The sequence below is a fragment of the Puma concolor genome, chromosome A2 (genome assembly GCF_028749965.1).
Source record: "Puma concolor isolate L17-30 chromosome A2, mPumCon1.1.hap2, whole genome shotgun sequence".
Classification (NCBI taxonomy): Eukaryota; Metazoa; Chordata; class Mammalia; order Carnivora; family Felidae; genus Puma; species Puma concolor.
In genome coordinates this window covers 56,414,805-56,426,229 of record NC_141668.1, presented here as the reverse complement: position 1 = coordinate 56,426,229, position 11,425 = coordinate 56,414,805, and the positions used below count along the sequence as shown (strand labels likewise).

Genomic DNA, 11,425 nt, shown 5'->3' with positions numbered 1-11,425 from the left:
GGTCTCTGCGTGTTTTCTTACAGACATATGAATTGCACTTATGTGGCAGTTGGAAGAGCTGTCTTTAGCATTGGGTTCCATCTCTTTGACATCCAGAGACCTAGCACTTCAGGTTTAAATTTCTTCATAGTCTTGGGGCGCCTGAGTGGCTTATTCGTTTGAGTTTCTGACTTTGGCTCAGGTCATGATCCCAGGGTTAGTGAGTTCCAGCCCTGCGTGGGGCTCTGTGTTGATGGTTCAGAGCCTGGAGCCTGCTTCAGATTCAGTGTCTCCCTCTCTCTTTGCCCCTCCCCCACTCACGCTGTGTCTCTCTTTCTCAAAAAAATAAATATCATTAAAAAGCATTCTTCATAATCTTGGTCTTTCACCTGCTCAGAATTTGCATACTGCCATAGCCCCTTGTGAAAAGCATCTTATTTTTCCCTGTTGAGAGATCGGAATAGTCACCTTAAGTGAATGCCCAACAGGAAAATTGCCACCTAAGCATTGCTCTTGCTGCTGATGTATTTGATGCTGAACCTAAGGGAGTGTGATGCAATAGAACGTGAAAAATCAACCAATGGACTGATTTCCTCTCTAATGCAGATTCTAGCGAAGTGAATCACAGTAGCCTGTCCATACAACCCAATGTCTTGATCTGTATTCTTCCTTTGGAAAAAAAGAACATATATCTGGGGAATGTATCTAACTCTGTCATCCAGGAGATTCGAATTTGCTATTTGTGTAAAATAGAAAAGCTCAAATTTGAGTTCAGTGTATATGAGCCTGAGTCTCCAAGATCCACAACTTTTGCCTGTGACTGGTACGATGGTGCAATGAAATATTTTTATTTCATGCAAATGAAGTAATTATGAGCATGAGTGCCAGCTTTATGCCAGCAAATGCCTGTTTGCCTGTGCCAATGTGAGGCAGCACAAATATTTCCCACTAGTCTGAAGCTTTTTTTGAAATTTAGCTTTTGGAGTCCTTTTCTGGGTCATCTAGTGAGGTATGCCTGAGAATCTCCCCCTGCCAAAGTAGAATAGACGCCTTTCGAACTTGTCTTTTAATCTCTTACCTGTACTTGGAAGTTAGCAACTTATTAATATGCTTCAGTAATTTATTCTCTGACGCATGGAATTAAGTGTCCAAGGCTAAAGTAAAGATTATATATGCTTTGTTCAAACATTCTTTTTGTTACATGACTTGATAAGTGAGTGAGCTTGGAGCCCATCCTGCATGGTAGGGTGGGGTCAAGGAAGGCAACCGGTCAGGATACACATCTCTGTGTCTTAACTTTTCTGATGAGCTAAAAGGAGATACCAGGACCACATGGTAATATAGGGATTAAGGTGACATAGCGTAGGTGAAACGCATACATCTGACTCAGAAATGAGAAGATTCTTTATAAAAACTCTTTCTCACTCTGGGCTGTGGATACTTTGAATCTGCATAGTTGGAGTTAATTTTGGCTCCTCCTCCTCCCTAATTAGCTTTTCCCCCCATTTCCACTCTTGACCCAGTAGGGGGTTACTGTCAAGTGAAGCAAAGGGGTTTGCAGAGCATAAATTTGAATGCTGAGGTTATTTACGAATATCTAAACCTTCTGGGAGAAGTCCGATTCGTCATCTCTGGGCCATCTCAAAGGCATGAAGACTAAGCCGGTGAGATTTCCTTGTCCTCCGTTTTCTCTTTCCATTTTTCCGCAATGCTACCTTAAAAACAACTTTTTTCCCCCCAACCTTACTGTGATTTCACTTGTGTGTTGTCCTAAATTGGTGTTTGTAACTTAAAAACCAACAATTGTTATTCTCACCAAAAGACAAATGAACACTGATTAGAAAAGAGTAAGAAAAGATAATTAGGACGGAAAGGAAGTTATGAGTGTTTTAACAGAAAAGTTTGAGTCTTGAATAACACACGAATTTCAGCTCCTTAAGCCCCTGTTTGTCTCTCTGCTGTTTCCTCTTGCTCGATTGATTAGCTTTCTTTCCCTCCTTCTCCTCCTGTCTCTGTCTCCCTTTATCTGTGTCTCTCCATTTCTCTCTCTCTTCTTCCCTCTGCCCTTGATATTGTTATTGGCTCTCCTTCCTTCCCTTCTTCCCTCATACCCTCCTCCCTCTCTCCCTCATCTCTCTCCCCTCTTCTGAGTGTGTGTTCACCTCAGTCTCTCCCACTGGGCTTGTGCCTCCGTGTCTGTTGGCTCTTTTCTTCCATCTTTCTCTTTGTCTGAAAACCGATGATATAAATTAAACGGGTTGAATATGTGACTATTAGGAACTTTCTTCTTAATCATCATCTGTAATGACTTGCTTTTCCAAGTAAAATCTGTGAGTTGACAAACTCGCCCCGAGAATCTCCCAGTCTGTCAGGGACCTGAATGTCAAGAAGTACTTGACCATCCCAGACGGCGAATGTTGAGCCATCTCCTGAGCTCGGCGCATAGCAAGGAAGCAAGTGCTCTGGCAGTTTCTGCATTCACGTGAAAGACCAGTCAGAAGAGAGGGGTGAAAACGAACAAGGTCAAGGTCAAGCCACTCACCCACCTCTTCCCGCCCCCCTCTCCTCCCACCTTGCACTGATTACTGTACTGTGTGTCAGAGGTACTCCCACTGGCCTAGAACCATCATCTCATCCAGAAGACACATAAATTCCACCCAGGTAGTTCTAAAATCACCCAGCTGATCATTCAATTTATATACAGTATCAAGTGTTCATTTCATAGCCGCTATTTCAGTCCCACTGACCCACAGGTCCTTGACATGTGCTTTGCCAGGGCCCTCCAGTGATGTAAAAGTAACTTTTTAGCACTCGCAGAAAAAGCAATTGAAGTTCATTTCTCACAGATTACCAGGCCCCATCAGAAATGAAGATGCTGTAAAGCAGGCATCGAGCAATGTTCAGATGTCTGTTGCTGTCGGTGGAAAAGCCTGCTCTGGCGAGGTTCAGACCCCTCATGTAGGACTTGGTCCTGTTCTCAGTACGCTCTGCTCCATTGCCGTAGGGTCTCTACGAGCCCTCTGTTATCACCGGGGGATTAACCTATCCATCTGTATCTCCAGGAGCTTGGATTTTTTTTTTTTTTTCATTTTTCTCGTTTCTCACCTCTTATTTTGTATCCTATTTTTTGCTCAGTCCCGTAGTGTCAGTGCTGTCTTCGGAGGGGGATTGCTGGGGGGGGGGGGGGGGGGAGAGTTTCCCGAATGGGGTGGGCCACATCTATCCTGGATTATGCAAGTAGCCATCTTGCTGTTATTCTAAAATGAGCTGCAGGATAGGAGACAAGCTGGTTAAAATGGGGTAATTGCGTTTCTCGGGGCTCTGCTTTATGATCACCCCGGACCATGGCCCCTTCCGCTGTTTTCTGGAATCAGAATTCCTCTTTCCCCGGAAACTGTTTCCTAATCCCCACCCCACCCCCCCACCCTGTCCTCTGCGGTATGCGATATCCCTCTTAGTAAATTTCCCTACTGCTAGGCTGTGTCTGATGCAAGCTGCCATGAAGTAAGTGAGTTTCCGCTTGAGAACTTGAAAGACACCTACGGCTGGCCGGTGACCCAAGTTCAACTGTAAGACAATAAGCACGATATTGCTGAAGTGCCATGACTGGTACTTTCAGAAATTCCTTCCCCAAAAAGGGAGGAGTTTCTGGGCAGCCATTTCGCCTAGAAGTGCAAGACACAGGTGTTCAGATAGCCACAGACTCAAATTTGGAGAATTTGACCTCCACTTGGAAGGAAGGAAAATGAGGTTTGTTATAATGGGCTTGTTTGTTTTGCATATGTTTTCTAATTGTTCAAAATGAAAAGCCCCGGTTCTTAAAGATTACTGAAAATTTGACATATTTAATTTTTTTTTTTTCTGGAGCAAAATGGCTGCCGACACAACCTCAGAATTTCTAAATTCTGAAGTTCTTACCCTGACCCTCCCAACCGCATTCCCTTTAAATAATCGTAAACCTTTCCATTAGCTGTCATTTCTCTCCTACTTCCCAAGGACACACATAAGCAACAACTTAAAGTGGAGGGAGAGAAACGCTCTCACTTTTCCCCAGTAGATGTCTTTTGGGTAGATACTGTTCTAAGATGTAGTGTAGACAGTGGGCTACTCACAAGACTTAGAAAGGCATGTGATGACTCACAGCAACCTATTGTACAGACAAGGAAACTGAGGCCTTGGAAGGTAGAGTAAGGCCATAGATAAGATGGGAGATTTAAAAGCCTCTTCTTCATGGGCGCTAGGTGGTTGCAATGCTGTAATCTTCCCCAGTGTGAACTGTTCTTAGAGGAAGTGATGCTCACAGAGGACCCCCACCTCTCTCATGACCCAGACACTGTCATCCAAGTATTGCCTGCTGACAGCTATTGGCTGAGTCCCTAATAATTTTTGTCCTCAGGTTAAGAGAAAGACCTCTGTCAAGGTTAGGCTCCCTCCCTGTGGGCAGCCTGCATCCAAAAGTCTGGGTCATTTGGGGGGGGGGGATAAAAACTGCTATTCCCTTCACTTGGGGTAGCTCTTTTTATAATGACAAAGGGTGTGGTTCTATTTCCTTTTTTCCTCTTCCTATACCCTTGGGCGGAGAGGAGGAGGGAGGCAGGGAGTAGTTGTGGGGGGGGGTGGGGGGGGTGGGGGGGGCGGGGGGGGAGGATAAAACCTGGGTGAGGGAGGGGGAGTGACAGCCATGAAGGGGAGGAGTCAGATTTGAATTTGGGCAGACAGAGGGTACTTTCAGTCGGAGGAGAGTTGGGGGAGGAGGGAGGGTGGGCTGTAGCCTTGAAGGTCAGGGGTTAGGATTAGGTTAAGCTCCTAACATCACAGCTGTCCTGTGTCCCCAGATTACCTTCTTCACCCCTCCCACGAGGCCCCTCGCCTCAGTGCGGGGCTGCTGAGGGGCCTCCTCAGCATGTGCTGCACAGCACATGGGGCTAACAGAGGTCTTTCTCACACCTGCACCACAGTTCATGTCCTCCACTGCAGGGTCCTGCCTTGTTTGCATCCCCGAAGGTATTGCCCCGACGCTCTCCAAATCCACTTACTGCTCGTAATCTTTCATTCAAAATCTCTCTCCCAGAACCTCTCAGACACTTATGTTCGTAAACTATGCCATCACTTAAAAATGCTGCTACACGATCTCGTCATGGTGTTCACCACAAATAGAGGCTCGGAAAAGCGAAGTGACTTTCTCAGGGTCACACATTGCAGTACTGGACCTGGGACAGAATCTATCTCTGACTCTTGGCCTGAGGCTCTTATGAGAACATAAGTGAGTTAGGTGTGCAGATGTCGCTATTCCTAAAAAATGTCTCTCCTGAGACTTACTCTTTATGAGTTGACTTTCCACCATTTATTCCTATTTCCTTGATTGTTTACCTTTCCCCTCCCCAAACCTGCTCTTCCCAGCCCCACTACATGCCTTTGCAGTGCTTTCGTGCAAGCAGTGCTGCGGGAGGTAGCAGGAGATGGACAGATTCTTGGGACATTAATACTCTGGCACCAAGACCTTTTGGCTCCCATCTGCTTTTCTGCAGAGCAGCCCAAAAAGAAGTGGTGACCGAGGGATGTGGCTGGTGATGCATTGCTGACCCTCTGTTCTAGACACTTAGTTCATCTCAAGCTTCACACACTTGGTTCTAAAGTAGAATTTCATCAGCGCTGATGTTCCGGTCTTCTTGTTTGCAGAGAGCAAGGATTTCTCATGCTAATCACTCTCTAAGCCTAGGTGCAATCCAGACCTTTAGTGGCTCTGTGTGAGGCTCATAATGTTCTTGGATCTGTTCTCTAGGCTCACAGAACCCTCGAGTATCCCCTGGGGACTCTGTCCTTTGAGTTACTTGGTTGAGCTCAGCACTGGCTAGAGAAGAAAATGTTCTTCTTGATGCTCCTCAATGAAAAGCTTCAGGGGATCTGTTCATTGCCTTGATGTTCTGGAACTTCTAAAGCCTCAGGGGATTTTCACCTCACTTTGCAAATCCTCTGCACTGATTGATTGACAAACATAACTCACACCAGTTAGCTTCTTTGCATAGCCTCAGGACAGGTGTTTAAGGAACCTAAGGTTCGAAGGTACCACCAGTGTTTTGGTTTTGATCCCTGGTTTTACTTTTTATTGATTTTTTTTTTTTTTTGGACAGTATTTTAGAACACAGAGTTGAATCTATTCAGATCTATCATCTCCTGATGATTTCAACCAGTGTATGACCTCCTGCAAAGGACATGACTCCATCCAGATCATGCACTCAGCTTGGTAAAGCGTGGGAAGAACAGATGAACCCAGCCTCGGTGGCTGTGTAGCTTTGTCCCAAAGGAAGACCCGCCAAGCGAGCACTCACACACTGGTCCTTTGGTTTCTTCAGGGCCTCACGGTAATGTGATTGTCTTGAGAAAAAGTCCTAGTCTGGCCAGGTGTACAGATTTTAATCAAATCTTGTGAATTCTGAGCTCAGCTCTAGATGACACTTAAAAATAAGAAACAAAAGGCTTAGACTTATTGCTTGTTTCATGAATTCGTTGCTTATATTTTGGGGGTGCTTTCCCCAAATCTATGGATCGTGGAATTTGTTTACAAAGGTCTTTTCTGTGCATATCCTACCAACCCCCAGAAGTCCGGGTATTGTCCTGAGAGGCAGAGGTTAAGAGTATGGACTCAGGGGGCACCTGGGTGGCTCAGCCGGTTAAGCCTCTGACTTTCGCTCAGGTCCTGATCTGACAGTTCCTGAGTTTGAGCCCTGCATTGGGCTCTGTACTAACAGCTCAGAGCCTGGAGCCCGCTTTGAGTTCCATGTCTCCCTTTTTTCTGCCCCTCCCCTGTTCTCTCTCTCAAAAATAAATAAACATTTAAAAAAGGGGGGGAGGTGGACTCAGGAGCCAGCCTTCCTGGGGGAGGATCTCCCTCCTCTCCTTGCTGGCCTGTGTGACTTTGGGCAAGTTACTCACCCTCTCTGTTCCTCAGTTTCTTCATCTACAAAATATGGGGGGGGGGGTCCCGAGGGCAGGGCTATTGTTAAGATTATGTAAATTAGTTTATTTTGAAGTCCTTGCAACAGAGGTTCGCATATAAGACACACACGTTCTAGATTATTTTCCTATTGTTGTTATCTCTCCCTAGTCAGTTACATCTGGAGATTTTAAAACAACTGCTCTTTGTGTTGCCTGACTACATTTGTGGCAGAGAGAGAAGAGACCCTTTTTAACATTTAAATATATTCCGTTTCGCAGGCAAATCTTTTTGCATATTAAGGAAGGAAATCGGAAGGTAAGTGCCCAACTGTTTTTAAACTTGGAATGGGGTATTTTTAAACAGTTTTCAATTTACTTAAGAGTTTTAACACAGCTAACATTAGTTGGAACTGAATGTCTGAGAATGAGGTTAGTGTTCTGCATAAACCCTGCTTTTAAAAAGCTCACAGGAAGGGTCAAAGACCAGGAAATGCTCTCACTATAATTCTCATTTTCAGCTGAATTGGACATGGCCACAAGAACGCAGGCCTGAATCGCATTATGTTCCAGGAACCTTGAACTTCGCATCATAATGACCTGGGGCCTAACAGAAGCAAATTGCAAGTGGTTTCAAAAGGATAAACTCCAATTTATATTAAACTAGTATTATAACTTAAGCAGCTCGTTTTGAAAGCAACACGAAAAACCTCATCATTCATGTGATGGCTCCTTAAATGCATCCCCTTGCATTTTACCTGTAAAATGCTCTGTGTTTGCTGACAGGTTAAATGTATACTATACACAGAGAGCCAACACTTCTCTTTGTACCACCGCGGCAATTTCACTGGTTTTAGCCGCATTCTTCATTATTTTAAGCTGTCGCCATTGTCTTCTAAACACCATAATTAGAAGCTGAAAAGCTTACAGCAACCAAACCCAATAAGGTTTCATTATGAACAAAATATTCTACTGTGGCTCAACAAGTGACCCTGTGTAGTCTAACATGATGAAGGCTTCAACCTTTCTGCCCAATTATGGCTTTGGGAATGTATGAAGTTTTCCCTTTCGGTATTATTTAGCAACTCTATTCAAGCTTTAGTTTCTTGGTCATATTTCTTTACTTACTGGTCTCTTTGTTTCATTTTGTGCAACTGTCATTTTCCTACAGCCGTGGTAAAGAAAACCTGTTCCCTGGAAGCAGTTCAGAGTTCCTCTTATCGGGGATGTGGTGTTTTATAAATAAGTTGAGAGAAGGAGTCAGTGAGCAGGGAGCTGAAATCATTAAGCCCCTTGACTAGAGAGAGAAGAGAGGGAGGTGATTTTAGGGCCCAAGAAAATACTGCCCGCACCAGATCAGTGACTTTTTAATGTGATGCTTGGTATCTTTTTTCCATTTGATTCAAGTCTTCTTCTTCTTCTTTTTTTTTACTGTTTATTTATTTTAGACAGAGAGACAGACACAGAGTGTAAGCTGGGGAGGGGCAGAGAGTAGGAGACGCAGAATCCAAAGGAGGTTCCAGGCTCTGAGCTGTCAGCACAGAGACCAACGTGGGGCTCGAACTCATGAAGTGCGAGATCACGACCTGATCCGAAGTTGGACACTCAACCGACTGAGCCACCCAGGTGCCCCTTGATTCAAGTCTTCTTGAACTCTGTCCAAAAGCTAACTTCTGCAAGACTAATACATGAAACGTTATCAGTCATTTACACCTGAGTATAACTGAGCGTGTGTGTGTGTGTGTGTGTGTGTGTGTGCATTTCTCATAAAAAGAAGGCAAAAGTAGAGGGTTTCTGATGAAGATGGGAAGAGAAAGTTAAAAGAAAATAAATTAGGAAGATTAGAAAATAAATCTACTCTTAGGTTTTACCTGGGGTTGTTGCTCATTTGAATCTCTTGCTTCAGTGCATTATCACATTCTTTTATGTTGACTGTAAACTGGGAAATACTAGGTGGGGGGAAAATGAAATGTGTTCTGGTATCTTAGAGCTGTTTCAGGGAACAGGTTCCCATGGCCAAGTGGATACAGCTCGGTTATGAAGTATTCTCATTTAAACCAAGCGTGTGAAATATAAAAATAAACATTGGATTTTTTTTCTCTACTTTACATTCTGCTGATGAAACACTGAACTCTGAAAAATGGGCATGTCAGGACTGCTTTTGATAAATCTCCTTACCTGCCATGTGTTTTCAAGGTTTCCCGACTGTTCGTTAATTATCAAGCTGTATTTCTCTTATTTCTCTAATCTCTAGAACACAATGAAGCATATCAATCAGCATAAACCTCAGGGAAGCTGCTGATCTCTGAATTCCCATCTTTACTGTTGTCGGATGCTGGGTCTCCCGAGCCAGGGCAGTCCCAGCTGGCAACATTCTTTTCCCTCCTCCTTTTAGATTGGGTCTAGATTCAGGTTCTCTTTTCCCTTCTCTTTTCTTTTCCCTTCCATCACCTTCTCCCCCAAAACACACACACACACACACACACACTCTCTCTCTCTCTCTCTCTCTCTCCCCAAGCAAGGACTGAGCATGCTTAGGAAACCTGGAGTTTGATACTCATCCAATCAAGGAGAAAGTGACTTAGAGCTACTCTCTCCTCCGTAAGGCAATGTGGTTCAAAATTGAGTTTGAGAAGTATCCCTATGTCAGGCTCCTCAGGGAAGTGGGAAAAATGACCTACAGACTTGAAAAACTCTGGAGACATTGCCAGGAATCTGCCTTTATAACGGGATCCCCAGGTGCTTGGTAAGCCGTTTAAACCAGAGTCACTGCTTTGGCGGATCCCATTTTCTAAAGAAAGGAGCACTTATCCTAAACTAATGATTTAATCCTAAATTCTCTCCCAAAAGGTAGATACTACCACCCAAGTTCCTTCCTGAGTCCGGTACAGTGAGAAGGTAGAGAAAGAAGGAGATTTTTTCCACTACACTACACTGCCCCACTCCCAGTTTCATCGCTTATGGTTCCTCAGGGCAAAGGTCAACCTATGTGGTCTGGAGGAGGAAGGGTGGGCACCCCCAGCAAGCCCAGCCGACCCTTGAGCACTGCGCTTCACAGCTCATTGTGATGGGCGGTGGGAGGGCCTTCACCTCCCTCCAGTTCTCCCCTGCTTGGCCACAGCGCTCAGCTTCCGGAACAGTCAAGATTCCCTCCAACAGTTCCCAAACGTGAAGTTCTTTTTGACCTAATTAAAACAACCACAACAGGGGCGCCTGGGTGGCGCAGTCGGTTAAGCGTCCGACTTCAGCCAGGTCACGATCTCGCGGTCCGTGGGTTCGAGCCCCGCGTCAGGATCTGGGCTGATGGCTCAGAGCCTGGAGCCTGTTTCCGATTCTGTGTCTCCCTCTCTCTCTGCCCCTCCCCCGTTCATGCTCTGTCTCTCTCTGTCCCAAAAATAAATAAATGTTGAAAAAAATAATAAAATAAAAAAAATAAATAAATAAAACAACCACAACAACAACAAAAAACCCCAAAGAGCTACATCACACTAGCTTTATTTAAAAATATAAAATAAAATGTGCAAATGTGCAAAAAATAAAACTGTATATTGCGTCCCTCAGTTTTCTGTCATGTTCCTTCCCTGCTTTATTTGCCTTCGTTTTGGTCACCATTTTCTAAAATGGTTCATAACTTGATTACCTGGCTTATTGTCTTTTAATCCCCACTTGAATAGAAGGTTCATAAGGATGAGGATTTCTGTGTTTTTCATTGCTCTCTCCTATTCGTAGAACAGTGTGCTTAAATATTTGTATAGCCTGATGGTCTGAAAATAGGTTCTCATATACAATATATTTATGCATAAGTACAGATGAAAACACAATTAAGACTTTCCATAATTTATACGTATTGTGCTGTTTGTATAAACATGCAAATTTTGACCTCTTTTAATCCATCAATCAGTAATAGAATGTGAATACCTGCTAAACTCAAAGACTTTTGGGGCGCCTGGGTGGCGCAGTCGGTTGAGCGTCCGACTTCAGCCAGGTCACGATCTCGCGGTCCGTGAGTTCGAGCCCCGCGTCAGGCTCTGGGCTGATGGCTCGGAGCCTGGAGCCTGTTTCCGATTCTGTGTCTCCCTCTCTCTCTGCCCCTCCCCCGTTCATGCTCTGTCTCTCTCTGTCCCCAAAATAAATAAACGTTGAAAAAAAAAAAATTAAAAAAAAAAATAAACTCAAAGACTTTTTCTTTTCATCTATATTTGTCCATATATTTTACCCTGATGCCTGTTTCACATGACCTCAGCCCTTTTAGCAGCAAAAGCTGTGTCTGCAGAGACCTTTCTAAGAAAGTATATTTGCCTGTAACTGGATGAAGCCTACAGTCTGAAAAGCCAGGACTGAAATTTCATTTCATGACCCAGCAGAGAGTGATACAGCAAAGTTTCCTCCTTTTTGGCAATTACTTTAAAAATCCAGCAAAATCCTGAGAATATATGCCTGGAGATCTGAGAATCACTCCAGTCAGTGTGTGCTGCCTGGTGGAATTTGCTTGTTTGGCAGGAGCTCCTGAAAG

At 44.3% G+C, this 11,425-nt stretch overlaps 1 long non-coding RNA gene across 1 annotated transcript; it reads left to right on the top strand.

Moving 5' to 3' along the window:
• The first annotated feature begins 7,192 nt into the window (after nt 1-7,192).
• LOC147583214 (uncharacterized) lies at nt 7,193-8,782 on the top strand. The gene is made up of 2 exons (XR_015242952.1): nt 7,193-7,231; nt 7,434-8,782. It is a non-coding gene; the product is annotated as an uncharacterized LOC147583214 (long non-coding RNA).
• Nucleotides 8,783-11,425: the final 2,643 nt, after the last annotated feature.